This window comes from Paramormyrops kingsleyae, unplaced genomic scaffold (genome assembly GCF_048594095.1).
Source record: "Paramormyrops kingsleyae isolate MSU_618 unplaced genomic scaffold, PKINGS_0.4 ups35, whole genome shotgun sequence".
In the NCBI taxonomy this organism is placed as follows: Eukaryota; Metazoa; Chordata; class Actinopteri; order Osteoglossiformes; family Mormyridae; genus Paramormyrops; species Paramormyrops kingsleyae.
In genome coordinates, this window is record NW_027325973.1 from 244,529 (window position 1) to 268,122 (window position 23,594).

General features: G+C 54.7%; 17 non-coding genes and 3 pseudogenes across 17 annotated transcripts; all 20 read right to left on the reverse strand.

The window, feature by feature from the left end:
• Window positions 1-8: 8 nt before the first annotated feature.
• Window positions 9-200, reverse strand: LOC140585893 (U2 spliceosomal RNA). The gene has a single exon (XR_011987830.1). It is a non-coding gene; the product is annotated as a U2 spliceosomal RNA (small nuclear RNA).
• A 195-nt stretch (window positions 201-395) lies between these two features.
• LOC140586282 (U5 spliceosomal RNA) lies at window positions 396-509 on the reverse strand. Its single transcript, XR_011988146.1, has one exon. It is a non-coding gene; the product is annotated as a U5 spliceosomal RNA (small nuclear RNA).
• Window positions 510-943: 434 nt separating this feature from the next.
• Window positions 944-1,135, reverse strand: LOC140585895 (U2 spliceosomal RNA). Its single transcript, XR_011987832.1, has one exon. It is a non-coding gene; the product is annotated as a U2 spliceosomal RNA (small nuclear RNA).
• A 195-nt stretch (window positions 1,136-1,330) lies between these two features.
• On the reverse strand, window positions 1,331-1,444 carry LOC140586283 (U5 spliceosomal RNA). Its single transcript, XR_011988147.1, has one exon. It is a non-coding gene; the product is annotated as a U5 spliceosomal RNA (small nuclear RNA).
• A 443-nt stretch (window positions 1,445-1,887) lies between these two features.
• LOC140586025 (U2 spliceosomal RNA) lies at window positions 1,888-2,112 on the reverse strand (annotated as a pseudogene).
• Window positions 2,113-4,081: 1,969 nt separating this feature from the next.
• LOC140586285 (U5 spliceosomal RNA) lies at window positions 4,082-4,195 on the reverse strand. Its single transcript, XR_011988149.1, has one exon. It is a non-coding gene; the product is annotated as a U5 spliceosomal RNA (small nuclear RNA).
• Window positions 4,196-4,638: 443 nt separating this feature from the next.
• On the reverse strand, window positions 4,639-4,830 carry LOC140585896 (U2 spliceosomal RNA). The gene has a single exon (XR_011987833.1). It is a non-coding gene; the product is annotated as a U2 spliceosomal RNA (small nuclear RNA).
• A 195-nt stretch (window positions 4,831-5,025) lies between these two features.
• On the reverse strand, window positions 5,026-5,139 carry LOC140586286 (U5 spliceosomal RNA). The gene has a single exon (XR_011988150.1). It is a non-coding gene; the product is annotated as a U5 spliceosomal RNA (small nuclear RNA).
• A 452-nt stretch (window positions 5,140-5,591) lies between these two features.
• LOC140585993 (U2 spliceosomal RNA) lies at window positions 5,592-5,788 on the reverse strand. Its single transcript, XR_011987929.1, has one exon. It is a non-coding gene; the product is annotated as a U2 spliceosomal RNA (small nuclear RNA).
• Window positions 5,789-11,791: 6,003 nt separating this feature from the next.
• On the reverse strand, window positions 11,792-11,905 carry LOC140586287 (U5 spliceosomal RNA). Its single transcript, XR_011988151.1, has one exon. It is a non-coding gene; the product is annotated as a U5 spliceosomal RNA (small nuclear RNA).
• A 436-nt stretch (window positions 11,906-12,341) lies between these two features.
• On the reverse strand, window positions 12,342-12,533 carry LOC140585897 (U2 spliceosomal RNA). Its single transcript, XR_011987834.1, has one exon. It is a non-coding gene; the product is annotated as a U2 spliceosomal RNA (small nuclear RNA).
• Window positions 12,534-12,728: 195 nt separating this feature from the next.
• On the reverse strand, window positions 12,729-12,842 carry LOC140586288 (U5 spliceosomal RNA). The gene has a single exon (XR_011988152.1). It is a non-coding gene; the product is annotated as a U5 spliceosomal RNA (small nuclear RNA).
• Window positions 12,843-13,245: 403 nt separating this feature from the next.
• Window positions 13,246-13,460, reverse strand: LOC140586077 (U2 spliceosomal RNA; annotated as a pseudogene).
• A 5,991-nt stretch (window positions 13,461-19,451) lies between these two features.
• LOC140586289 (U5 spliceosomal RNA) lies at window positions 19,452-19,565 on the reverse strand. The gene has a single exon (XR_011988153.1). It is a non-coding gene; the product is annotated as a U5 spliceosomal RNA (small nuclear RNA).
• Window positions 19,566-19,992: 427 nt separating this feature from the next.
• On the reverse strand, window positions 19,993-20,184 carry LOC140585980 (U2 spliceosomal RNA). Its single transcript, XR_011987917.1, has one exon. It is a non-coding gene; the product is annotated as a U2 spliceosomal RNA (small nuclear RNA).
• A 195-nt stretch (window positions 20,185-20,379) lies between these two features.
• LOC140585633 (U5 spliceosomal RNA) lies at window positions 20,380-20,493 on the reverse strand. The gene has a single exon (XR_011987571.1). It is a non-coding gene; the product is annotated as a U5 spliceosomal RNA (small nuclear RNA).
• Window positions 20,494-20,940: 447 nt separating this feature from the next.
• On the reverse strand, window positions 20,941-21,134 carry LOC140586085 (U2 spliceosomal RNA). Its single transcript, XR_011987966.1, has one exon. It is a non-coding gene; the product is annotated as a U2 spliceosomal RNA (small nuclear RNA).
• Window positions 21,135-22,387: 1,253 nt separating this feature from the next.
• LOC140586101 (U2 spliceosomal RNA) lies at window positions 22,388-22,511 on the reverse strand (annotated as a pseudogene).
• Window positions 22,512-22,706: 195 nt separating this feature from the next.
• On the reverse strand, window positions 22,707-22,820 carry LOC140585634 (U5 spliceosomal RNA). Its single transcript, XR_011987572.1, has one exon. It is a non-coding gene; the product is annotated as a U5 spliceosomal RNA (small nuclear RNA).
• Window positions 22,821-23,219: 399 nt separating this feature from the next.
• LOC140585898 (U2 spliceosomal RNA) lies at window positions 23,220-23,411 on the reverse strand. Its single transcript, XR_011987835.1, has one exon. It is a non-coding gene; the product is annotated as a U2 spliceosomal RNA (small nuclear RNA).
• Between the last annotated feature and the right edge of the window lie 183 nt (window positions 23,412-23,594).

Consider the following 23,594-nt stretch of genomic DNA (forward strand, 5'->3'; position numbering starts at 1 on the left):
GGGGGCAGTAGAGGTGCACCATTCCCGGAAGCACTGCAATACCGGGTCGATGCGTGGAGCGGACGGGGCAAGCCCCACTTCCGGCTCCCTGTTCCAAAAATCCGTTTAATATGTGGTCCCCTCCATGGGGGACGTATCAGATATTAAACTGATAAGAACAGATACTACACTTGATCTTAGCCAAAAGGCCGAGAAGCGATACCCACAAATTGCGCCCCGCCGGGCGCCGGCATGCGGGATGCCGACGGAGCTGGCGCGGCTCAGCCCTCACCAGCCCCTCTGGCAGGTGTCGCCCGGCGAGTCCACGCGTGATCCAGGGAGACCACAGCCGCGCCACCGGGCACCTAACGCCAGCCGCTAAGCCGGGCCCAGTCTTCCTTTGACAGCAGCAGTGCAGCTCTGCTTGGGCAGAGCCTCCAAAAATACCATGAACTCATCGCTATCCCTCTCCACGGAAATCTTTAGTAAAAGGCGAAAGATTTATACGGGATGAAGAGAGACCCGAGTCGATATGGGGCCGCCGCCAAGCCCGTCGCCGTTAGCCGGGCCTGCGTGACGCCCCCGCTCGGAGTAGAATGCCCAGGGGCGTCGCAGCCGCCGTCCTCGGGGCCCCGACTCCTCCCTGTCCTCCTGTCCTCTCAAAAGACAGCAATCATTTTAACAAACATGAGGGGAAATTCAAAAGGCAAAGATGACATCATGCCTTACCTCAGCGCAGCTGTCCACCGCACAAACAGTGTGTCACCTTCCTTTAAAAAAAAAAAAAAAAAAAAGAAAACCGGCGGGAAACGGGGGCCACGCACAGACAGGGCCCCCCCCCTCACAGCACTCAGTCTATTAGTCACTCACTCACTCACTCAGTCAGTCAGTCAGTCAGTCAGTCAGTCAGTCAGTCAGTCAGTCAGTCAGTCAGTCAGTTCTGCCTTTCGACAACAGGGGGCAGTAGAGGTGCACCATTCCCGGAAGCACTGCAATACCGGGTCGATGCGTGGAGCGGACGGGGCAAGCCCCACTTCCGGCTCCCTGTTCCAAAAATCCGTTTAATATGTGGTCCCCTCCATGGGGGACGTATCAGATATTAAACTGATAAGAACAGATACTACACTTGATCTTAGCCAAAAGGCCGAGAAGCGATACCCACAAATTGCGCCCCGCCGGGCGCCGGCATGCGGGATGCCGACAGAGCTGGCGCGGCTCAGCCCTCACCAGCCCCTCTGGCAGGTGTCGCCCGGCGAGTCCACGCGTGATCCAGGGAGACCACAGCCGCGCCACCGGGCACCTAACGCCAGCCGCTAAGCCGGGCCCAGTCTTCCTTTGACAGCAGCAGTGCAGCTCTGCTTGGGCAGAGCCTCCAAAAATACCATGAACTCATCGCTATCCCTCTCCACGGAAATCTTTAGTAAAAGGCGAAAGATTTATACGGGATGAAGAGAGACCCGAGTCGATATGGGGCCGCCGCCAAGCCCGTCGCCGTTAGCCGGGCCTGCGTGACGCCCCCGCTCGGAGTAGAATGCCCAGGGGCGTCGCAGCCGCCGTCCTCGGGGCCCCGACTCCTCCCTGTCCTCCTGTCCTCTCAAAAGACAGCAATCATTTTAACAAACATGAGGGGAAATTCAAAAGGCAAAGATGACATCATGCCTTACCTCAGCGCAGCTGTCCACCGCACAAACAGTGTGTCACCTTCCTTTAAAAAAAAAAAAAAAAAAAAAAAAAAAAAAAAAGAAAAACGGCGGGAAACGGGGGCCACGCACAGACAGGGCCCCCCCCCTCACAGCACTCAGTCTATTAGTCACTCACTCACTCACTCAGTCAGTCAGTCAGTCAGTCAGTCAGTCAGTCAGTCAGTCAGTCAGTCAGTCAGTTCTGCCTTTCGACAACAGGGGGCAGTAGAGGTGCACCATTCCCGGAAGCACTGCAATACCGGGTCGATGCGTGGAGCGGACGGGGCAAGCCCCACTTCCGGCTCCCTGTTCCAAAAATCCGTTTAATATGTGGTCCCCTCCATGGGGGACGTATCAGATATTAAACTGATAAGAACAGATTTTTTTTTTTTTTTTATTCATCTTTAATCAACATTTCTGCATACAATCTAAAACCAACACATAAAACTATAAAGACATTTATCACACTACCCATAATAAGCTAACTTCAACACTAAAAGAAATACACATATAAATCACACTCCTAACCTATTCAATCATAAAACAACAACATATATAACACATATTATAAAACAATCATATAATACCACATACATAAAACTTCTAAAATACTTCAACCCTACAACACCATTACAACACACGTTAAAACAGTATTAAATACATAAATACAGCAGAAATCCTAAAATGTCTAAAAAGGTAAAACACTATCATCATCAACAATATCCCCATTAAAACTAAGGTCCCCCCCCGACTCGGCAGCAACTAAAAAAGAGCGTTCATTAGCAAAGTCCTGCTGCCCTGCATAAAAACGTCTCTCTTGGGGGGAGACCAAAACACTTTGCAGATCAATTAGCTCTAAGGGGAAGATCGCTTCTCGGCCTAAAGCAGTGTCCTCGTTCCTCCGGGCCTTCTTCCTCCTCCTGCATTGGACAAACCTGGAGGGAGAGGTTGCGCGCTTTTCAGCCACGGCCACTTGACCCTTACCAGGGGACTCCACCGAAGCGCTGGAAGCCGTGGACTCCCCATCAGCACCGGCGAAGGGCTGTTCCTCGCTGTTCTCAGCTCCCCTCTCGGCTCCCCCGTGCATCTCAGCGCAGCCCGGCAGTGCCTGCTGTCGGGCCCCGTCCACAGCCGAACCCCGAGCAACGGCGTCGGCCCAGGACGGTTTGCGCTGAGGGCAGCTCCGGGCCAGATGGTCCTCACCTCTGCACAGGTTACACCGGAGGGGGCCCTTGCAGTCCTTCGCCAGGTGACCGACGTCCAGGCATCTCCAGCACTTCATGGTGGTACAGGAGTCCGCGGTGTGGCCCAGGCCGTGGCACAAGCGGCAGGAGGAGGGTTGCCCGGAGTAAAAAAGGTAGCCCTTGCAACGACCTATAATAAAATAAGCAGGTGGGTGGCTATACCCGTCAGGGGAGCTAGCGTCGGGGCGCAGGCACACCCGGAACTGCCTGCGCCCAGTCCAGACACCCAGCTGGTCTCTCACGTCCCTGTGCCCAGGGACCACGTCGACAAACCTGCCCAGGAAGGCAGCCACCGCTTCAGCTGGAACGAAGGGGTCCAAGACGTGGACGGTGATCACTCTCCGGTCCAGCTTCCACAGTGGCTCCACGTCATAGAACATCCGGCGAAGCTCTTCCTCCAAGCGGCTGCATGCAGCCAACATCCTCTTGTAGCCCTCTTCCGTAGTGCAAGTCACATAGAAGAAGGCCGAAGACTGGTTGCGCTGCACACAGATGATGTCTTCCATGGTGAGTCCCAGGAGGCCGAAGAGCACCTCCCGGATGAAGCACAGTCTCTCCGGGAAACTCTCCGGTTCCTCCTGGTGAGTCCACTTGAAGGCTGCTGTATGCCGGATGACTACGACGGTCCTGTGTGGGCTCCCGGACATCCTGGCGATGGTGGGCAAGAGAGTCCTCGGGAGCCGGGCAGGGAGTCGACGTGTCCTAGCTGGGTGCCTAAACTAATAAAAGCTGGAAATAAAACCCCAAGCTCACCCTGCGGGAACGGCGGTCAAGCCACCCGAACCTGCACGTTAGGCTTGCAAGGGCTACCCAAAATAAAAAAAAGCGCTAAAAGGAGACAACAGCTAGCCCCGTGGCAGCGGCGGTCAAGCCACCTGCTGGTCACGCTTTAGGTTCGCTGTTGCCTCCACTAAAAAACCTGGCAATAAAAATCCCTCCAAAAAGCAGCACTTGATCTTAGCCAAAAGGCCGAGAAGCGATACCCACAAATTGCGCCCCGCCGGGCGCCGGCATGCGGGATGCCGACGGAGCTGGCGCGGCTCAGCCCTCACCAGCCCCTCTGGCAGGTGTCGCCCGGCGAGTCCACGCGTGATCCAGGGAGACCACAGCCGCGCCACCGGGCACCTAACGCCAGCCGCTAAGCCGGGCCCAGTCTTCCTTTGACAGCAGCAGTGCAGCTCTGCTTGGGCAGAGCCTCCAAAAATACCATGAACTCATCGCTATCCCTCTCCACGGAAATCTTTAGTAAAAGGCGAAAGATTTATACGGGATGAAGAGAGACCCGAGTCGATATGGGGCCGCCGCCAAGCCCGTCGCCGTTAGCCGGGCCTGCGTGACGCCCCCGCTCGGAGTAGAATGCCCAGGGGCGTCGCAGCCGCCGTCCTCGGGGCCCCGACTCCTCCCTGTCCTCCTGTCCTCTCAAAAGACAGCAATCATTTTAACAAACATGAGGGGAAATTCAAAAGGCAAAGATGACATCATGCCTTACCTCAGCGCAGCTGTCCACCGCACAAACAGTGTGTCACCTTCCTTTAAAAAAAAAAAAAAAAAAAAAAAAAAAAAAAAAGAAAAACGGCGGGAAACGGGGGCCACGCACAGACAGGGCCCCCCCCCTCACAGCACTCAGTCTATTAGTCACTCAGTCAGTCAGTCAGTCAGTCAGTCAGTCAGTCAGTCAGTCAGTCAGTCAGTCAGTCAGTCAGTCAGTTCTGCCTTTCGACAACAGGGGGCAGTAGAGGTGCACCATTCCCGGAAGCACTGCAATACCGGGTCGATGCGTGGAGCGGACGGGGCAAGCCCCACTTCCGGCTCCCTGTTCCAAAAATCCGTTTAATATGTGGTCCCCTCCATGGGGGACGTATCAGATATTAAACTGATAAGAACAGATACTACACTTGATCTTAGCCAAAAGGCCGAGAAGCGATACCCACAAATTGCGCCCCGCCGGGCGCCGGCATGCGGGATGCCGACGGAGCTGGCGCGGCTCAGCCCTCACCAGCCCCTCTGGCAGGTGTCGCCCGGCGAGTCCACGCGTGATCCAGGGAGACCACAGCCGCGCCACCGGGCACCTAACGCCAGCCGCTAAGCCGGGCCCAGTCTTCCTTTGACAGCAGCAGTGCAGCTCTGCTTGGGCAGAGCCTCCAAAAATACCATGAACTCATCGCTATCCCTCTCCACGGAAATCTTTAGTAAAAGGCGAAAGATTTATACGGGATGAAGAGAGACCCGAGTCGATATGGGGCCGCCGCCAAGCCCGTCGCCGTTAGCCGGGCCTGCGTGACGCCCCCGCTCGGAGTAGAATGCCCAGGGGCGTCGCAGCCGCCGTCCTCGGGGCCCCGACTCCTCCCTGTCCTCCTGTCCTCTCAAAAGACAGCAATCATTTTAACAAACATGAGGGGAAATTCAAAAGGCAAAGATGACATCATGCCTTACCTCAGCGCAGCTGTCCACCGCACAAACAGTGTGTCACCTTCCTTTAAAAAAAAAAAAAAAAAAAAAAAAAAAAAAAAAAGAAAAACGGCGGGAAACGGGGGCCACGCACAGACAGGGCCCCCCCCCTCACAGCACTCAGTCTATTAGTCACTCACTCACTCACTCAGTCAGTCAGTCAGTCAGTCAGTCAGTCAGTCAGTCAGTCAGTCAGTCAGTCAGTCAGTCAGTTCTGCCTTTCGACAACAGGGGGCAGTAGAGGTGCACCATTCCCGGAAGCACTGCAATACCGGGTCGATGCGTGGAGCGGACGGGGCAAGCCCCACTTCCGGCTCCCTGTTCCAAAAATCCGTTTAATATGTGGTCCCCTCCATGGGGGACGTATCAGATATTAAACTGATAAGAACAGATTTTTTCCCAATACTTTATTATACAGTTCTGCACAACAATTAAAATCACACAAATATACAAAGCATATAAACATCAATTTGCACTGTCATCAAGACATAATAAAACAGCCTTTTTGGTTCACAAATACAGATCCATAAATACTTTATAAAAGGCTAAAACATTCTCAACACAGTGCTACTTATATATGCTATACAAAACAAACCATTATTAAAACAATATTAAACAAAACATCTCCAGAACTGCAATAAAACACAAAACTATAAAACCACCAAAAAATGTCATTACAATATCAATTAAAACACAATTACAATTAAATGGCCATTTACACAAATAAAATGCCACCTTAAATGCCAGCTATTAAAACCTAAAACCATTAAAGGAGGAACACACCCGGCGACCTCCAACCTCTACACCAGGGTCAGGTTGGGACAGGGTCATACATTTCCACACACGTAAAATCAGCACCTCGGGAATAAAAACAAGGTCAATCATTTAAAAAGCAGCACAACAAACCAGAGTAAAATGTTAATAAATACAGTTATTGTTAATATGAATAAATAGGTGCTAAAAATGATCAACCAAAAACCGTGCTCAATTAATTATGCACATGCTGTTAGATAAAACCATTTTGAATACAACACACGCAAAAAAAAAACAAAGCACACTCACCTAAAACCCGAAGTATCTCCAGTGTGCTTCAGAAAGGTGTGTCACATCAAACCCTGTAGAATGGAGCGTCACCACCTAAACGAAACGGGGCTAAAGCCAAAAGAGGCCCTTCCACCTCTCCTTGGCCTCGTGATAGCCCCGCTGGATGACGTCAGTCTCCATCCTGAAACCCAAGTCGGCCCGGATTTTACGGAATACCCCTTGTGCCTCCAGATGAACCCCTCTGCGGATGAGCGCGGTCCTAGCATTCCACAGCTCTCGCTTGGTAATGCTGACCAGCAGCCACATCCAGGGGCCGAAGGGGTTATGGAGCTTGGGGTCCCACCCCTTCAACACCTTGTCGTAGGTCAGACCGGGCTGCGGGTCCACACGTCCACACAGGCCCGCTACCAACCCCCAAACTCTCTGTGCATGCCCACAGTCCCAAAACACGTGCCTGATGGTCTCATCCTCGCTGCACTCGGGCCTGGGGCAGCGGGGGTGTCTGGTCAGCTTATGCCTATGTAAGACGTCCCTGACTGGCAGCTTACCATGAAGGCACTGCCAGTTCAGGTCCTGCAGCCTATGATCCAAACCCTTAGGCTGGATTCTCGCCCATGTGCCTTCCTCCAGGCCCAGCATGGCCCGAGTATCCCTATGACCAAGCAAAGCCCTATAAAGCGCTCTATGCTTGGTCAAGGCCTCTGTCTTGACACCTGCCGGAAAAGACTTACTCCACTTGACAGCGTGGCTGTAGTGGGCCGGCAGGGTCTCAGCCTTGGGGCCGAGGTTGGTCCACGACGCCACCAGACGTCTCATGGGGAGAGCCAGCCACAGACGCACAAAGTGCTGATGGGGGTGCTCGAGGGGAGCTGCCAGGCGCGTGCAGAGCTGCGAGAAGAACAGGCAGTCAAGCTTGAGAGGAAAGTCAATAACATCCCTCCCCCCACTGTCCTTTCCGAGATACATCACTTCCCTACGCACGTACTCGTACCTGCCCCCCCAGACGAGGTTGAAAACGTCCTTCGTCAGGCCTCTGCGCATGAAGCGGGGCAAAGGGTACACATGTGCAAGGTAGAGCAGGGTGGGAAGAATATCCACTTTTAAGGCTAAAACCTTACCTTGGAAGGACAGGGACCTGGACTTCCACAGTCCGATCTTCCGCCTGGCGATCGCCAACCGCTCCTCCCAGTTCAAACGGGCGGCACCATCCGAAAGGAAGTTGACCCCCAACCCTTTGAGAGGTCCGTCACAGAGGGTGAGACCACCTGCGACGTCCTCCCTCGCCTTCCAGCTGCCGAAATACTTGGCCACCGACTTACTGAGGTTGAGCGTCGCGCCGGAGGCCCTACCGAACGCATGAACAAGGCTCATGGCATGACCGAGAGACTGATCCGAGCAGACGAAAAGGGTGGTGTCGTCTGCATACTGGGTCAGTTTAACAGTTTTCCCCCGACTTCCTGGGATAAGAAGGCCATCGACCCCGGGGTGGGCGCGAATGGCGCACGCCAGCGGCTCTATATAGAGCGCGTAGAGGAGGGGGGAGAGGGGACATCCCTGCCTCACTCCACTCACCTGGGGCACCAAGTCACTCAGGAAGCCATTGATAACAACATGGCTTCCAACTTCATTATACAAAGTGTGTAACCACCCCAGATAATTGGGTCCAAAGCCAAACTTACCCAATACTTGAAACAGGAAGCGGTGATCTACCCGGTCAAAGGCTTTCTCCTGGTCCAAGCTGACCAGCAGGAGAGGGAGGTTCCTGTCCTCCACCCAGGCGATGGCGTCGCGGATGAGATGGAGGTTCCACGTCGCCGATCGACCCGGTACTCCACACGTCTGATCGCTGTGAACCAGATGAGCCATGGCCTTCTTCAGGCGTTCGGTAAGGGTCTTTGCGATGAGCTTTGTGTCTACACAAAGCATGGTCAGGGGCCTCCAGTTGCCAAGGTCGGCACGATCACCCTTCTTGTGCAACAGGGAAAGAACCCCTGACCTCATGCTCCTAGTGAGCAAACCCCGGCGCTGAACATCCTCTACAACCTGCAGTAATTCCGGCCCGAGGACATCCCAAAAGGTGGAATAAAATTCCACCGGGAGTCCGTCAAGGCCCGGTACCTTGCGGCGGTTCATCCTGCCAAGCACTGCGGTCAGCTCGGCCAAGGTGATGGGGGCTTCTAAGCCGTCCCGAATGTCACTGGGAAGACAAGGTGAGATATTATCTAGGAACCGCTCCCCTGCAACCGGGTCCGTGTCCCTAACCTTAAAAAGATTAAAATAGAACAGTTTAGCAACCTCCAGCATGTCTGATGTTGTCGTTGCCGTGTCGCCGTTTGAGGCACGGAGAGAGACAAAGCTCTTCTCCTCCCGGGCTTCCCTGGCTCTCTGGAAAAAAAAGGCGTTGCACTTTTCATTGTTTTCCAACAGGCACATTTTGTCGCGGAGCATTAGGGCCGAGGCAGCCTGTTCATGCAGGCGCCTCAGCTCACCCTTTATGCCAAGCAGTCGCTCGTGGTCGATGGCGCCCCCGTTGTTGTGAGCGGCGTATTCATCCCGCAACCTTCTCTCCAGCTGCAGAATGGAGAATTTCTTCTCCATCCTGCGCTGCTTGCTGTACTGCATGGAGAAGGTTCGGATCCTATCCTTCACACTCTCCCACCATTCAGCCACGGAGGGGAAGGTAGGCTTGTCCTTCTGCCACTCGGAGAAGTGATCTAAAAAAAGGTGTCTAAAATCGCTCTCCTCCAGGATCTGCAGGTTCATTTTCCAATAGCCGCCCCCACATTCAGGGGCGTCTATGGAAACAGTGGCCTCCACTGCCAAGTGGTCAGTGGGCCACTGTGGGGAGAGGGACACCTTTTTAAAAACAACGGGGGGTGAAGCTAAAATGTAGTCGATGCGACTGCTGGCTCCGCGACTATTATGCCAGGTGAAGCCCGGCATGCTGGGGTTGCATGTCTTAAAACCATCAACAAGTTTAAAGGAACGAATAAAATGGCGAAAGTGCCCAGAGCTGACATCCTGTCTACCCTCCAACGAGATGTTAAAGTCCCCTCCTAAAATCAAGTGTCGATCTGTGACACAGAACGGGGACAACTCTTCAAAGAGAGTTATACGGGATGAGGCCTCCACTGGAGCGTAGACACATATGGCCCGGAGGCGCTGTCCCCTCCATGTGGCGTCCACTCCCAAAACCCTACCTTGAAGAACGGTAAACGATCTTACTTCTTCAAAGGCGCGGTCGCCAAAAAGGATCCCGACGCCTGAGGAGTGGACACCACCTACGCTCCAGTAGGATCTACCCCTCTTCCATTGTCGTGAAAAGAGAGCCTCGTCCCGCTGGTCCCGGAGGTGGACTTCCTGCAGAAAACAAATGCTGAAGGGAGAAGATGCCAGCTGATTAAAAACAGATGTGCGCTTTAAAACGTTCCTCAAACCCCTGACATTCAAGGTGACAATATTAAAATTGGCCATGAAATGTTAAAAAGGTAAAATACAATTAAAAACAACACAATAAAATAATAAAAGCCAGCCATTAAAAACAATACCGCATTACTGCCCCCCCTCCTCAGTCAAACCCAAAAGGCCCCCCAGTTCCAGCCCCCCCAGGTACTCCTGTTCATTTGCTTTGTCCTGCACAATACTGTACTCCTGGGGGGGCGCAGGGGACTGTCCCAGGTCCCACACCGGCTGGGGGGCCCCCAACGTCGGGGAGGGGGGACTCTCTCGGCCTTGGTCCCCGGCCGCCACTGCTGGCAAGGTGGCAGCCGGAGGGCTGGAAGCGTCGGGTTGTGCCTCCCTTCTGCTCTTCTTCCTCCTCCGGGGGGATGCGCCGCTCTTTCTCCTCCTGCTGCTAACACCTGGAGCCAGGACTGGAGACCCCTCCTGCATCGCTGTCGCTGGGGCCTCCTCCACCTCGGCCAGGGCTTCTCCTCCTGCCCCCGTCGCCGGCTGTTCCTGCCCTAATGTGGGGGCTTGCACTCCCCCACCACTCTCCTTGCCGACAGCTCCATTACCCGACAGAGCGTCAGCATACGTCGTTTTCTTCTTAGGGCAGGAACGAGCCAGATGGTCCTCGCCGTTGCAGTAGATGCAGCGACGGGGGCCCTTGCAGTCCCTGGCCATGTGCCCCGACTCCAGGCAGTTGCGGCAGCGTAAGTTGGCGCATCCCTCCAGAGTGTGTCCGAAGCTGTGACACTGTCGGCAGAAGGGAGGCTGTCCGGAATAAAACAAGTAAGCCTTATTGCCCTGTAGATTAAAATAGGCTGGGGGATGACTAAAACCGCCCGCGCCATTAGCGTCCGGGCGCAGGCGGGCCTGGAACTGGCGTCGACCAGTCCAGATCCCCAGCTCATCCCGAATCTCCTTGTGGCCAGGAAGAAGGTCCACATACTTGTTCAGGAACTGGCGGACGGCTTCGGCGGTCACATGCGGGTTAAAACAATGGACAGTTATTACCCGCTTGTCGGGCCACCACAGCGGCTCGATGGTGTATCGTCCCAGGAGAGGGTGCTGGGCCCTCTCCTTGCTCCGCTCCAGGACCTTGCTGTAACCCTCGTCGGTGGACAGGGTGACCTCGAAGAACTGGAAGGGGCCATTCCGCTGTACACAAAGGATGTCCTCCATGCGGAGGCCCAGCTCCCCGAAGGCCACCTCCCGGATGAAGGCCAGGCGGTCGGGGAAGGTGCCTACCTCCCCTTCGGCCCTCCAGCAGAACCGGGCGGTATTACGCAGGCCACCACCTGCTACCAGCCACGGCCCGCTGAAGGGCTTCCTCGCTGCACCGCCGGCCGTCGCCATCCGGGATGGTCCACCGACGTCGTTCCTGGAGCAGAGTCCTCCTGCCGCCGTGGTCCCGACGTCCGCCGTGGTCCTGTCGCCGTCCGCCAATCCGGGATGAGCCGAGGATCACTAAACTATAAAAACACCTAAAAAATAAAAACACCAGTTCACCCAACAGGGCGGCGGACAGGCCACCAGCCACTGCGGGATCCCCAGCCTAATAAAAACAAAAATAAAAGCAGGGATAAAAGGCTAAAAGGAAGGCACGGGTCGCCCCGTGGCAGCGGCGGTCAAGCCACCTACTGGTCACGCATTAGGGTCACCGTGCCTTCCTCTAAAAAACCCGACGCAATCCTTTAAAAGCAGTAAAAAGAGCGTAAAATCCACTTGATCTTAGCCAAAAGGCCGAGAAGCGATACCCACAAATTGCGCCCCGCCGGGCGCCGGCATGCGGGATGCCGACGGAGCTGGCGCGGCTCAGCCCTCACCAGCCCCTCTGGCAGGTGTCGCCCGGCGAGTCCACGCGTGATCCAGGGAGACCACAGCCGCGCCACCGGGCACCTAACGCCAGCCGCTAAGCCGGGCCCAGTCTTCCTTTGACAGCAGCAGTGCAGCTCTGCTTGGGCAGAGCCTCCAAAAATACCATGAACTCATCGCTATCCCTCTCCACGGAAATCTTTAGTAAAAGGCGAAAGATTTATACGGGATGAAGAGAGACCCGAGTCGATATGGGGCCGCCGCCAAGCCCGTCGCCGTTAGCCGGGCCTGCGTGACGCCCCCGCTCGGAGTAGAATGCCCAGGGGCGTCGCAGCCGCCGTCCTCGGGGCCCCGACTCCTCCCTGTCCTCCTGTCCTCTCAAAAGACAGCAATCATTTTAACAAACATGAGGGGAAATTCAAAAGGCAAAGATGACATCATGCCTTACCTCAGCGCAGCTGTCCACCGCACAAACAGTGTGTCACCTTCCTTTAAAAAAAAAAAAAAAAAAGAAAAACGGCGGGAAACGGGGGCCACGCACAGACAGGGCCCCCCCCCTCACAGCACTCAGTCTATTAGTCACTCACTCACTCACTCACTCAGTCAGTCAGTCAGTCAGTCAGTCAGTCAGTCAGTCAGTCAGTCAGTCAGTCAGTCAGTTCTGCCTTTCGACAACAGGGGGCAGTAGAGGTGCACCATTCCCGGAAGCACTGCAATACCGGGTCGATGCGTGGAGCGGACGGGGCAAGCCCCACTTCCGGCTCCCTGTTCCAAAAATCCGTTTAATATGTGGTCCCCTCCATGGGGGACGTATCAGATATTAAACTGATAAGAACAGATACTACACTTGATCTTAGCCAAAAGGCCGAGAAGCGATACCCACAAATTGCGCCCCGCCGGGCGCCGGCATGTGGGATGCCGACGGAGCTGGCGCGGCTCAGCCCTCACCAGCCCCTCTGGCAGGTGTCGCCCGGCGAGTCCACGCGTGATCCAGGGAGACCACAGCCGCGCCACCGGGCACCTAACGCCAGCCGCTAAGCCGGGCCCAGTCTTCCTTTGACAGCAGCAGTGCAGCTCTGCTTGGGCAGAGCCTCCAAAAATACCATGAACTCATCGCTATCCCTCTCCACGGAAATCTTTAGTAAAAGGCGAAAGATTTATACGGGATGAAGAGAGACCCGAGTCGATATGGGGCCGCCGCCAAGCCCGTCGCCGTTAGCCGGGCCTGCGTGACGCCCCCGCTCGGAGTAGAATGCCCAGGGGCGTCGCAGCCGCCGTCCTCGGGGCCCCGACTCCTCCCTGTCCTCCTGTCCTCTCAAAAGACAGCAATCATTTTAACAAACATGAGGGGAAATTCAAAAGGCAAAGATGACATCATGCCTTACCTCAGCGCAGCTGTCCACCGCACAAACAGTGTGTCACCTTCCTTTAAAAAAAAAAAAAAAAAAAAAAAAAAAAAAAAAGAAAAACGGCGGGAAACGGGGGCCACGCACAGACAGGGCCCCCCCCCTCACAGCACTCAGTCTATTAGTCACTCACTCAGTCAGTCAGTCAGTCAGTCAGTTCTGCCTTTCGACAACAGGGGGCAGTAGAGGTGCACCATTCCCGGAAGCACTGCAATACCGGGTCGATGCGTGGAGCGGACGGGGCAAGCCCCACTTCCGGCTCCCTGTTCCAAAAATCCGTTTAATATGTGGTCCCCTCCATGGGGGACGTATCAGATATTAAACTGATAAGAACAGATTTTTTTTTTCCCAATACTTTATTATACAGTTCTGCACAACAATTAAAATCACACAAATATACAAAGCATATAAACATCAATTTGCACTGTCATCAAGACATAATAAAACAGCCTTTTTGGTTCACAAATACAGATCCATAAATACTTTATAAAAGGCTAAAACATTCTCAACACAGTGCTACTTATATATGCTATACAAAACAAACCATTATTAAAACAATATTAAACAAAACATCTCCAGAACTGCAATAAAACACAAAACTATAAAACCACCAAAAAATGTCATTACAATATCAATTAAAACACAATTACAATTAAATGGCCATTTACACAAATAAAATGCCACCTTAAATGCCAGCTATTAAAACCTAAAACCATTAAAGGAGGAACACACCCGGCGACCTCCAACCTCTACACCAGGGTCAGGTTGGGACAGGGTCATACATTTCCACACACGTAAAATCAGCACCTCGGGAATAAAAACAAGGTCAATCATTTAAAAAGCAGCACAACAAACCAGAGTAAAATGTTAATAAATACAGTTATTGTTAATATGAATAAATAGGTGCTAAAAATGATCAACCAAAAACCGTGCTCAATTAATTATGCACATGCTGTTAGATAAAACCATTTTGAATACAACACACGCAAAAAAAAAACAAAGCACACTCACCTAAAACCCGAAGTATCTCCAGTGTGCTTCAGAAAGGTGTGTCACATCAAACCCTGTAGAATGGAGCGTCACCACCTAAACGAAACGGGGCTAAAGCCAAAAGAGGCCCTTCCACCTCTCCTTGGCCTCGTGATAGCCCCGCTGGATGACGTCAGTCTCCATCCTGAAACCCAAGTCGGCCCGGATTTTACGGAATACCCCTTGTGCCTCCAGATGAACCCCTCTGCGGATGAGCGCGGTCCTAGCATTCCACAGCTCTCGCTTGGTAATGCTGACCAGCAGCCACATCCAGGGGCCGAAGGGGTTATGGAGCTTGGGGTCCCACCCCTTCAACACCTTGTCGTAGGTCAGACCGGGCTGCGGGTCCACACGTCCACACAGGCCCGCTACCAACCCCCAAACTCTCTGTGCATGCCCACAGTCCCAAAACACGTGCCTGATGGTCTCATCCTCGCTGCACTCGGGCCTGGGGCAGCGGGGGTGTCTGGTCAGCTTATGCCTATGTAAGACGTCCCTGACTGGCAGCTTACCATGAAGGCACTGCCAGTTCAGGTCCTGCAGCCTATGATCCAAACCCTTAGGCTGGATTCTCGCCCATGTGCCTTCCTCCAGGCCCAGCATGGCCCGAGTATCCCTATGACCAAGCAAAGCCCTATAAAGCGCTCTATGCTTGGTCAAGGCCTCTGTCTTGACACCTGCCGGAAAAGACTTACTCCACTTGACAGCGTGGCTGTAGTGGGCCGGCAGGGTCTCAGCCTTGGGGCCGAGGTTGGTCCACGACGCCACCAGACGTCTCATGGGGAGAGCCAGCCACAGACGCACAAAGTGCTGATGGGGGTGCTCGAGGGGAGCTGCCAGGCGCGTGCAGAGCTGCGAGAAGAACAGGCAGTCAAGCTTGAGAGGAAAGTCAATAACATCCCTCCCCCCACTGTCCTTTCCGAGATACATCACTTCCCTACGCACGTACTCGTACCTGCCCCCCCAGACGAGGTTGAAAACGTCCTTCGTCAGGCCTCTGCGCATGAAGCGGGGCAAAGGGTACACATGTGCAAGGTAGAGCAGGGTGGGAAGAATATCCACTTTTAAGGCTAAAACCTTACCTTGGAAGGACAGGGACCTGGACTTCCACAGTCCGATCTTCCGCCTGGCGATCGCCAACCGCTCCTCCCAGTTCAAACGGGCGGCACCATCCGAAAGGAAGTTGACCCCCAACACTTTGAGAGGTCCGTCACAGAGGGTGAGACCACCTGCGACGTCCTCCCTCGCCTTCCAGCTGCCGAAATACTTGGCCACCGACTTACTGAGGTTGAGCGTCGCGCCGGAGGCCCTACCGAACGCATGAACAAGGCTCATGGCATGACCGAGAGACTGATCCGAGCAGACGAAAAGGGTGGTGTCGTCTGCATACTGGGTCAGTTTAACAGTTTTCCCCCGACTTCCTGGGATAAGAAGGCCATCGACCCCGGGGTGGGCGCGAATGGCGCACGCCAGCGGCTCTATATAGAGCGCGTAGAGGAGGGGGGAGAGGGGACATCCCTGCCTCACTCCACTCACCTGGGGCACCAAGTCACTCAGGAAGCCATTGATAACAACATGGCTTCCAACTTCATTATACAAAGTGTGTAACCACCCCAGATAATTGGGTCCAAAGCCAAACTTACCCAATACTTGAAACAGGAAGCGGTGATCTACCCGGTCAAAGGCTTTCTCCTGGTCCAAGCTGACCAGCAGGAGAGGGAGGTTCCTGTCCTCCACCCAGGCGATGGCGTCGCGGATGAGATGGAGGTTCCACGTCGCCGATCGACCCGGTACTCCACACGTCTGATCGCTGTGAACCAGATGAGCCATGGCCTTCTTCAGGCGTTCGGTAAGGGTCTTTGCGATGAGCTTTGTGTCTACACAAAGCATGGTCAGGGGCCTCCAGTTGCCAAGGTCGGCACGATCACCCTTCTTGTGCAACAGGGAAAGAACCCCTGACCTCATGCTCCTAGTGAGCAAACCCCGGCGCTGAACATCCTCTACAACCTGCAGTAATTCCGGCCCGAGGACATCCCAAAAGGTGGAATAAAATTCCACCGGGAGTCCGTCAAGGCCCGGTACCTTGCGGCGGTTCATCCTGCCAAGCACTGCGGTCAGCTCGGCCAAGGTGATGGGGGCTTCTAAGCCGTCCCGAATGTCACTGGGAAGACAAGGTGAGATATTATCTAGGAACCGCTCCCCTGCAACCGGGTCCGTGTCCCTAACCTTAAAAAGATTAAAATAGAACAGTTTAGCAACCTCCAGCATGTCTGATGTTGTCGTTGCCGTGTCGCCGTTTGAGGCACGGAGAGAGACAAAGCTCTTCTCCTCCCGGGCTTCCCTGGCTCTCTGGAAAAAAAAGGCGTTGCACTTTTCATTGTTTTCCAACAGGCACATTTTGTCGCGGAGCATTAGGGCCGAGGCAGCCTGTTCATGCAGGCGCCTCAGCTCACCCTTTATGCCAAGCAGTCGCTCGTGGTCGATGGCGCCCCCGTTGTTGTGAGCGGCGTATTCATCCCGCAACCTTCTCTCCAGCTGCAGAATGGAGAATTTCTTCTCCATCCTGCGCTGCTTGCTGTACTGCATGGAGAAGGTTCGGATCCTATCCTTCACACTCTCCCACCATTCAGCCACGGAGGGGAAGGTAGGCTTGTCCTTCTGCCACTCGGAGAAGTGATCTAAAAAAAGGTGTCTAAAATCACTCTCCTCCAGGATCTGCAGGTTCATTTTCCAATAGCCGCCCCCACATTCAGGGGCGTCTATGGAAACAGTGGCCTCCACTGCCAAGTGGTCAGTGGGCCACTGTGGGGAGAGGGACACCTTTTTAAAAACAACGGGGGGTGAAGCTAAAATGTAGTCGATGCGACTGCTGGCTCCGCGACTATTATGCCAGGTGAAGCCCGGCATGCTGGGGTTGCATGTCTTAAAACCATCAACAAGTTTAAAGGAACGAATAAAATGGCGAAAGTGCCCAGAGCTGACATCCTGTCTACCCTCCAACGAGATGTTAAAGTCCCCTCCTAAAATCAAGTGTCGATCTGTGACACAGAACGGGGACAACTCTTCAAAGAGAGTTATACGGGATGAGGCCTCCACTGGAGCGTAGACACATATGGCCCGGAGGCGCTGTCCCCTCCATGTGGCGTCCACTCCCAAAACCCTACCTTGAAGAACGGTAAACGATCTTACTTCTTCAAAGGCGCGGTCGCCAAAAAGGATCCCGACGCCTGAGGAGTGGACACCACCTACGCTCCAGTAGGATCTACCCCTCTTCCATTGTCGTGAAAAGAGAGCCTCGTCCCGCTGGTCCCGGAGGTGGACTTCCTGCAGAAAACAAATGCTGAAGGGAGAAGATGCCAGCTGATTAAAAACAGATGTGCGCTTTAAAACGTTCCTCAAACCCCTGACATTCAAGGTGACAATATTAAAATTGGCCATGAAATGTTAAAAAGGTAAAATACAATTAAAAACAACACAATAAAATAATAAAAGCCAGCCATTAAAAACAATACCGCATTACTGCCCCCCCTCCTCAGTCAAACCCAAAAGGCCCCCCAGTTCCAGCCCCCCCAGGTACTCCTGTTCATTTGCTTTGTCCTGCACAATACTGTACTCCTGGGGGGGCGCAGGGGACTGTCCCAGGTCCCACACCGGCTGGGGGGCCCCCAACGTCGGGGAGGGGGGACTCTCTCGGCCTTGGTCCCCGGCCGCCACCGCTGGCAAGGTGGCAGCCGGAGGGCTGGAAGCGTCGGGTTGTGCCTCCCTTCTGCTCTTCTTCCTCCTCCGGGGGGATGCGCCGCTCTTTCTCCTCCTGCTGCTAACACCTGGAGCCAGGACTGGAGACCCCTCCTGCATCGCTGTCGCTGGGGCCTCCTCCACCTCGGCCAGGGCTTCTCCTCCTGCCCCCGTCGCCGGCTGTTCCTGCCCTAATGTGGGGGCTTGCACTCCCCCACCACTCTCCTTGCCGACAGCTCCATTACCCGACAGAGCGTCAGCATACGTCGTTTTCTTCTTAGGGCAGGAACGAGCCAGATGGTCCTCGCCGTTGCAGTAGATGCAGCGACGGGGGCCCTTGCAGTCCCTGGCCATGTGCCCCGACTCCAGGCAGTTGCGGCAGCGTAAGTTGGCGCATCCCTCCAGAGTGTGTCCGAAGCTGTGACACTGTCGGCAGAAGGGAGGCTGTCCGGAATAAAACAAGTAAGCCTTATTGCCCTGTAGATTAAAATAGGCTGGGGGATGACTAAAACCGCCCGCGCCATTAGCGTCCGGGCGCAGGCGGGCCTGGAACTGGCGTCGACCAGTCCAGATCCCCAGCTCATCCCGAATCTCCTTGTGGCCAGGAAGAAGGTCCACATACTTGTTCAGGAACTGGCGGACGGCTTCGGCGGTCACATGCGGGTTAAAACAATGGACAGTTATTACCCGCTTGTCGGGCCACCACAGCGGCTCGATGGTGTATCGTCCCAGGAGAGGGTGCTGGGCCCTCTCCTTGCTCCGCTCCAGGACCTTGCTGTAACCCTCGTCGGTGGACAGGGTGACCTCGAAGAACTGGAAGGGGCCATTCCGCTGTACACAAAGGATGTCCTCCATGCGGAGGCCCAGCTCCCCGAAGGCCACCTCCCGGATGAAGGCCAGGCGGTCGGGGAAGGTGCCTACCTCCCCTTCGGCCCTCCAGCAGAACCGGGCGGTATTACGCAGGCCACCACCTGCTACCAGCCACGGCCCGCTGAAGGGCTTCCTCGCTGCACCGCCGGCCGTCGCCATCCGGGATGGTCCACCGACGTCGTTCCTGGAGCAGAGTCCTCCTGCCGCCGTGGTCCCGACGTCCGCCGTGGTCCTGTCGCCGTCCGCCAATCCGGGATGAGCCGAGGATCACTAAACTATAAAAACACCTAAAAAAAAAAAAAACACCAGTTCACCCAACAGGGCGGCGGACAGGCCACCAGCCGCTGCGGGATCCCCAGCCTAATAAAAACAAAAATAAAAGCAGGGATAAAAGGCTAAAAGGAAGGCACGGGTCGCCCCGTGGCAGCGGCGGTCAAGCCACCTACTGGTCACGCATTAGGGTCACCGTGCCTTCCTCTAAAAAACCCGACGCAATCCTTTAAAAGCAGTAAAAAGAGCGTAAAATCCACTTGATCTTAGCCAAAAGGCCGAGAAGCGATACCCACAAATTGCGCCCCGCCGGGCGCCGGCATGCGGGATGCCGACGGAGCTGGCGCGGCTCAGCCCTCACCAGCCCCTCTGGCAGGTGTCGCCCGGCGAGTCCACGCGTGATCCAGGGAGACCACAGCCGCGCCACCGGGCACCTAACGCCAGCCGCTAAGCCGGGCCCAGTCTTCCTTTGACAGCAGCAGTGCAGCTCTGCTTGGGCAGAGCCTCCAAAAATACCATGAACTCATCGCTATCCCTCTCCACGGAAATCTTTAGTAAAAGGCGAAAGATTTATACGGGATGAAGAGAGACCCGAGTCGATATGGGGCCGCCGCCAAGCCCGTCGCCGTTAGCCGGGCCTGCGTGACGCCCCCGCTCGGAGTAGAATGCCCAGGGGCGTCGCAGCCGCCGTCCTCGGGGCCCCGACTCCTCCCTGTCCTCCTGTCCTCTCAAAAGACAGCAATCATTTTAACAAACATGAGGGGAAATTCAAAAGGCAAAGATGACATCATGCCTTACCTCAGCGCAGCTGTCCACCGCACAAACAGTGTGTCACCTTCCTTTAAAAAAAAAAAAAAAAAAAAAAAAAGAAAAACGGCGGGAAACGGGGGCCACGCACAGACAGGGCCCCCCCCCTCACAGCACTCAGTCTATTAGTCACTCACTCACTCACTCACTCACTCAGTCAGTCAGTCAGTCAGTCAGTCAGTCAGTCAGTCAGTTCTGCCTTTCGACAACAGGGGGCAGTAGAGATGCACCATTCCCGGAAGCACTGCAATACCGGGTCGATGCGTGGAGCGGACGGGGCAAGCCCCACTTCCGGCTCCCTGTTCCAAAAATCCGTTTAATATGTGGTCCCCTCCATGGGGGACGTATCAGATATTAAACTGATAAGAACAGATACTACACTTGATCTTAGCCAAAAGGCCGAGAAGCGATACCCACAAATTGCGCCCCGCCGGGCGCCGGCATGCGGGATGCCGACGGAGCTGGCGCGGCTCAGCCCTCACCAGCCCCTCTGGCAGGTGTCGCCCGGCGAGTCCACGCGTGATCCAGGGAGACCACAGCCGCGCCACCGGGCACCTAACGCCAGCCGCTAAGCCGGGCCCAGTCTTCCTTTGACAGCAGCAGTGCAGCTCTGCTTGGGCAGAGCCTCCAAAAATACCATGAACTCATCGCTATCCCTCTCCACGGAAATCTTTAGTAAAAGGCGAAAGATTTATACGGGATGAAGAGAGACCCGAGTCGATATGGGGCCGCCGCCAAGCCCGTCGCCGTTAGCCGGGCCTGCGTGACGCCCCCGCTCGGAGTAGAATGCCCAGGGGCGTCGCAGCCGCCGTCCTCGGGGCCCCGACTCCTCCCTGTCCTCCTGTCCTCTCAAAAGACAGCAATCATTTTAACAAACATGAGGGGAAATTCAAAAGGCAAAGATGACATCATGCCTTACCTCAGCGCAGCTGTCCACCGCACAAACAGTGTGTCACCTTCCTTTAAAAAAAAAAAAAAAAAAAAAAAAAAAAAAAAAGAAAAACGGCGGGAAACGGGGGCCACGCACAGACAGGGCCCCCCCCCTCACAGCACTCAGTCTATTAGTCACTCACTCACTCACTCAGTCAGTCAGTCAGTCAGTCAGTCAGTCAGTCAGTCAGTCAGTCAGTCAGTCAGTCAGTTCTGCCTTTCGACAACAGGGGGCAGTAGAGGTGCACCATTCCCGGAAGCACTGCAATACCGGGTCGATGCGTGGAGCGGACGGGGCAAGCCCCACTTCCGGCTCCCTGTTCCAAAAATCCGTTTAATATGTGGTCCCCTCCATGGGGGACGTATCAGATATTAAACTGATAAGAACAGATTTTTTTTTTTTTTTTTTTTTTTTTGTACCAGTCAGAGTTGGATACCCGTCGCTTCATCAACTCGGCCAACCTTCACTCATCATTCCGGCTATTTCAAATTCAATTACAATTTTTATTTCAATCAATAAAATATTACAATTATAATCTCCTTAAGAGGATTTCAAACAAGACATTTTAAAATTCAGCCCATATCAGAGTTTAAAATTTAAATATAAACTACATAAACCACACCAGACATTCAATAAATAAGCAAATATTAATCAAAAACCATTGAGTGTCAGTGGTTATTTTCAAAATCACCCCCAGGCTTAAAATCCCATTGCAAAGGGTTTCCGATCCTTGTGAACTTTATGGTGTGACACTGAAAAAAAACATTAACGCACCACCAAGAAAGGCACAGTATAAGGTGCGTGCGTTCACAACTCACGTGCCACACCGACCTTCCTGGATGGAGCTCGTACTCACCAAGATGTTAGTGGGGCTATGGCCGCAGAAGGCCCTTCCACCTTTCCTTGGCCTCGTGGTAGCCCCACTGGATGATGTCCCGCTCCATCCTGAAATCCAAGTCCGCCACAATCTTTCGATATAATCCCCAGGCCCTCAAATCTGCCCCTTTATGGATGAGTGCCGACCTTGCATTCCAAAGTTCACGTTTGGTCATGCTGATCAGCAGCCACATCCGGGGCGGGAAGGGAGTCTGAGGACCTTGGGGCCACCCCATCATCACCTTATCGTAGGACAACACAAACTGCGGGTCTAGTTTCCTGCACAGGCCTTGCACTGATCTCCAGACCTCCCTGGCATACCCACAGTCCCAAAAGGCGTGCCTGAGGGTCTCCTCCTCTGAGCACTCGGGACGTGGGCAGCCTGAGTGTCTGGTCAGCTTGTGCCTGTACAGTACATCCCTGACCGGCAGCTTACCATGCACACACTGCCAGTTCAGGTCCTGCAGCCGGTTATCCAACCCCTTGGGCTGGATCCTGGTCCAGGTGTCCTTCTCCAGGCCCAGCACAGCACGGGTTCCCCTCTTCACCAGCACAGCCCGATACAGGGCTCGGTGCCTGGTGAGGGTCCCTGGGGGGAGACCTGCCGGAAGAGACTTACTCCACTTAATAGCATGGTGATAGTGGGTCGGCAGCGTCTCCGCCTTGGGCCCGGCGTTGGACCACGACGTCAACAGACGTCTCATGGGCAGGGCCAGCCACAAGTGAACAAAATACTGGTGGGGGTGTTCTAGGGGAGCCACCAGACGTGCACAGATCTGGGAGAAGAACAGGCAGTCAAGCTTGAGAGGGAAGTCAGGAACATCCCTCCCCCCACTGTCCTTTCCAAGGTACATCACTTCCCTCCTCACATACTCATACCTGATAAGAACAGATACTACACTTGATCTTAGCCAAAAGGCCGAGAAGCGATACCCACAAATTGCGCCCCGCCGGGCGCCGGCATGCGGGATGCCGACGGAGCTGGCGCGGCTCAGCCCTCACCAGCCCCTCTGGCAGGTGTCGCCCGGCGAGTCCACGCGTGATCCAGGGAGACCACAGCCGCGCCACCGGGCACCTAACGCCAGCCGCTAAGCCGGGCCCAGTCTTCCTTTGACAGCAGCAGTGCAGCTCTGCTTGGGCAGAGCCTCCAAAAATACCATGAACTCATCGCTATCCCTCTCCACGGAAATCTTTAGTAAAAGGCGAAAGATTTATACGGGATGAAGAGAGACCCGAGTCGATATGGGGCCGCCGCCAAGCCCGTCGCCGTTAGCCGGGCCTGCGTGACGCCCCCGCTCGGAGTAGAATGCCCAGGGGCGTCGCAGCCGCCGTCCTCGGGGCCCCGACTCCTCCCTGTCCTCCTGTCCTCTCAAAAGACAGCAATCATTTTAACAAACATGAGGGGAAATTCAAAAGGCAAAGATGACATCATGCCTTACCTCAGCGCAGCTGTCCACCGCACAAACAGTGTGTCACCTTCCTTTAAAAAAAAAAAAAAAAAAAAAAAAAAAAAGAAAAACGGCGGGAAACGGGGGCCACGCACAGACAGGGCCCCCCCCCTCACAGCACTCAGTCTATTAGTCACTCACTCAGTCAGTCAGTCAGTCAGTCAGTTCTGCCTTTCGACAACAGGGGGCAGTAGAGGTGCACCATTCCCGGAAGCACTGCAATACCGGGTCGATGCGTGGAGCGGACGGGGCAAGCCCCACTTCCGGCTCCCTGTTCCAAAAATCCGTTTAATATGTGGTCCCCTCCATGGGGGACGTATCAGATATTAAACTGATAAGAACAGATACTACACTTGATCTTAGCCAAAAGGCCGAGAAGCGATACCCACAAATTGCGCCCCGCCGGGCGCCGGCATGCGGGATGCCGACGGAGCTGGCGCGGCTCAGCCCTCACCAGCCCCTCTGGCAGGTGTCGCCCGGCGAGTCCACGCGTGATCCAGGGAGACCACAGCCGCGCCACCGGGCACCTAACGCCAGCCGCTAAGCCGGGCCCAGTCTTCCTTTGA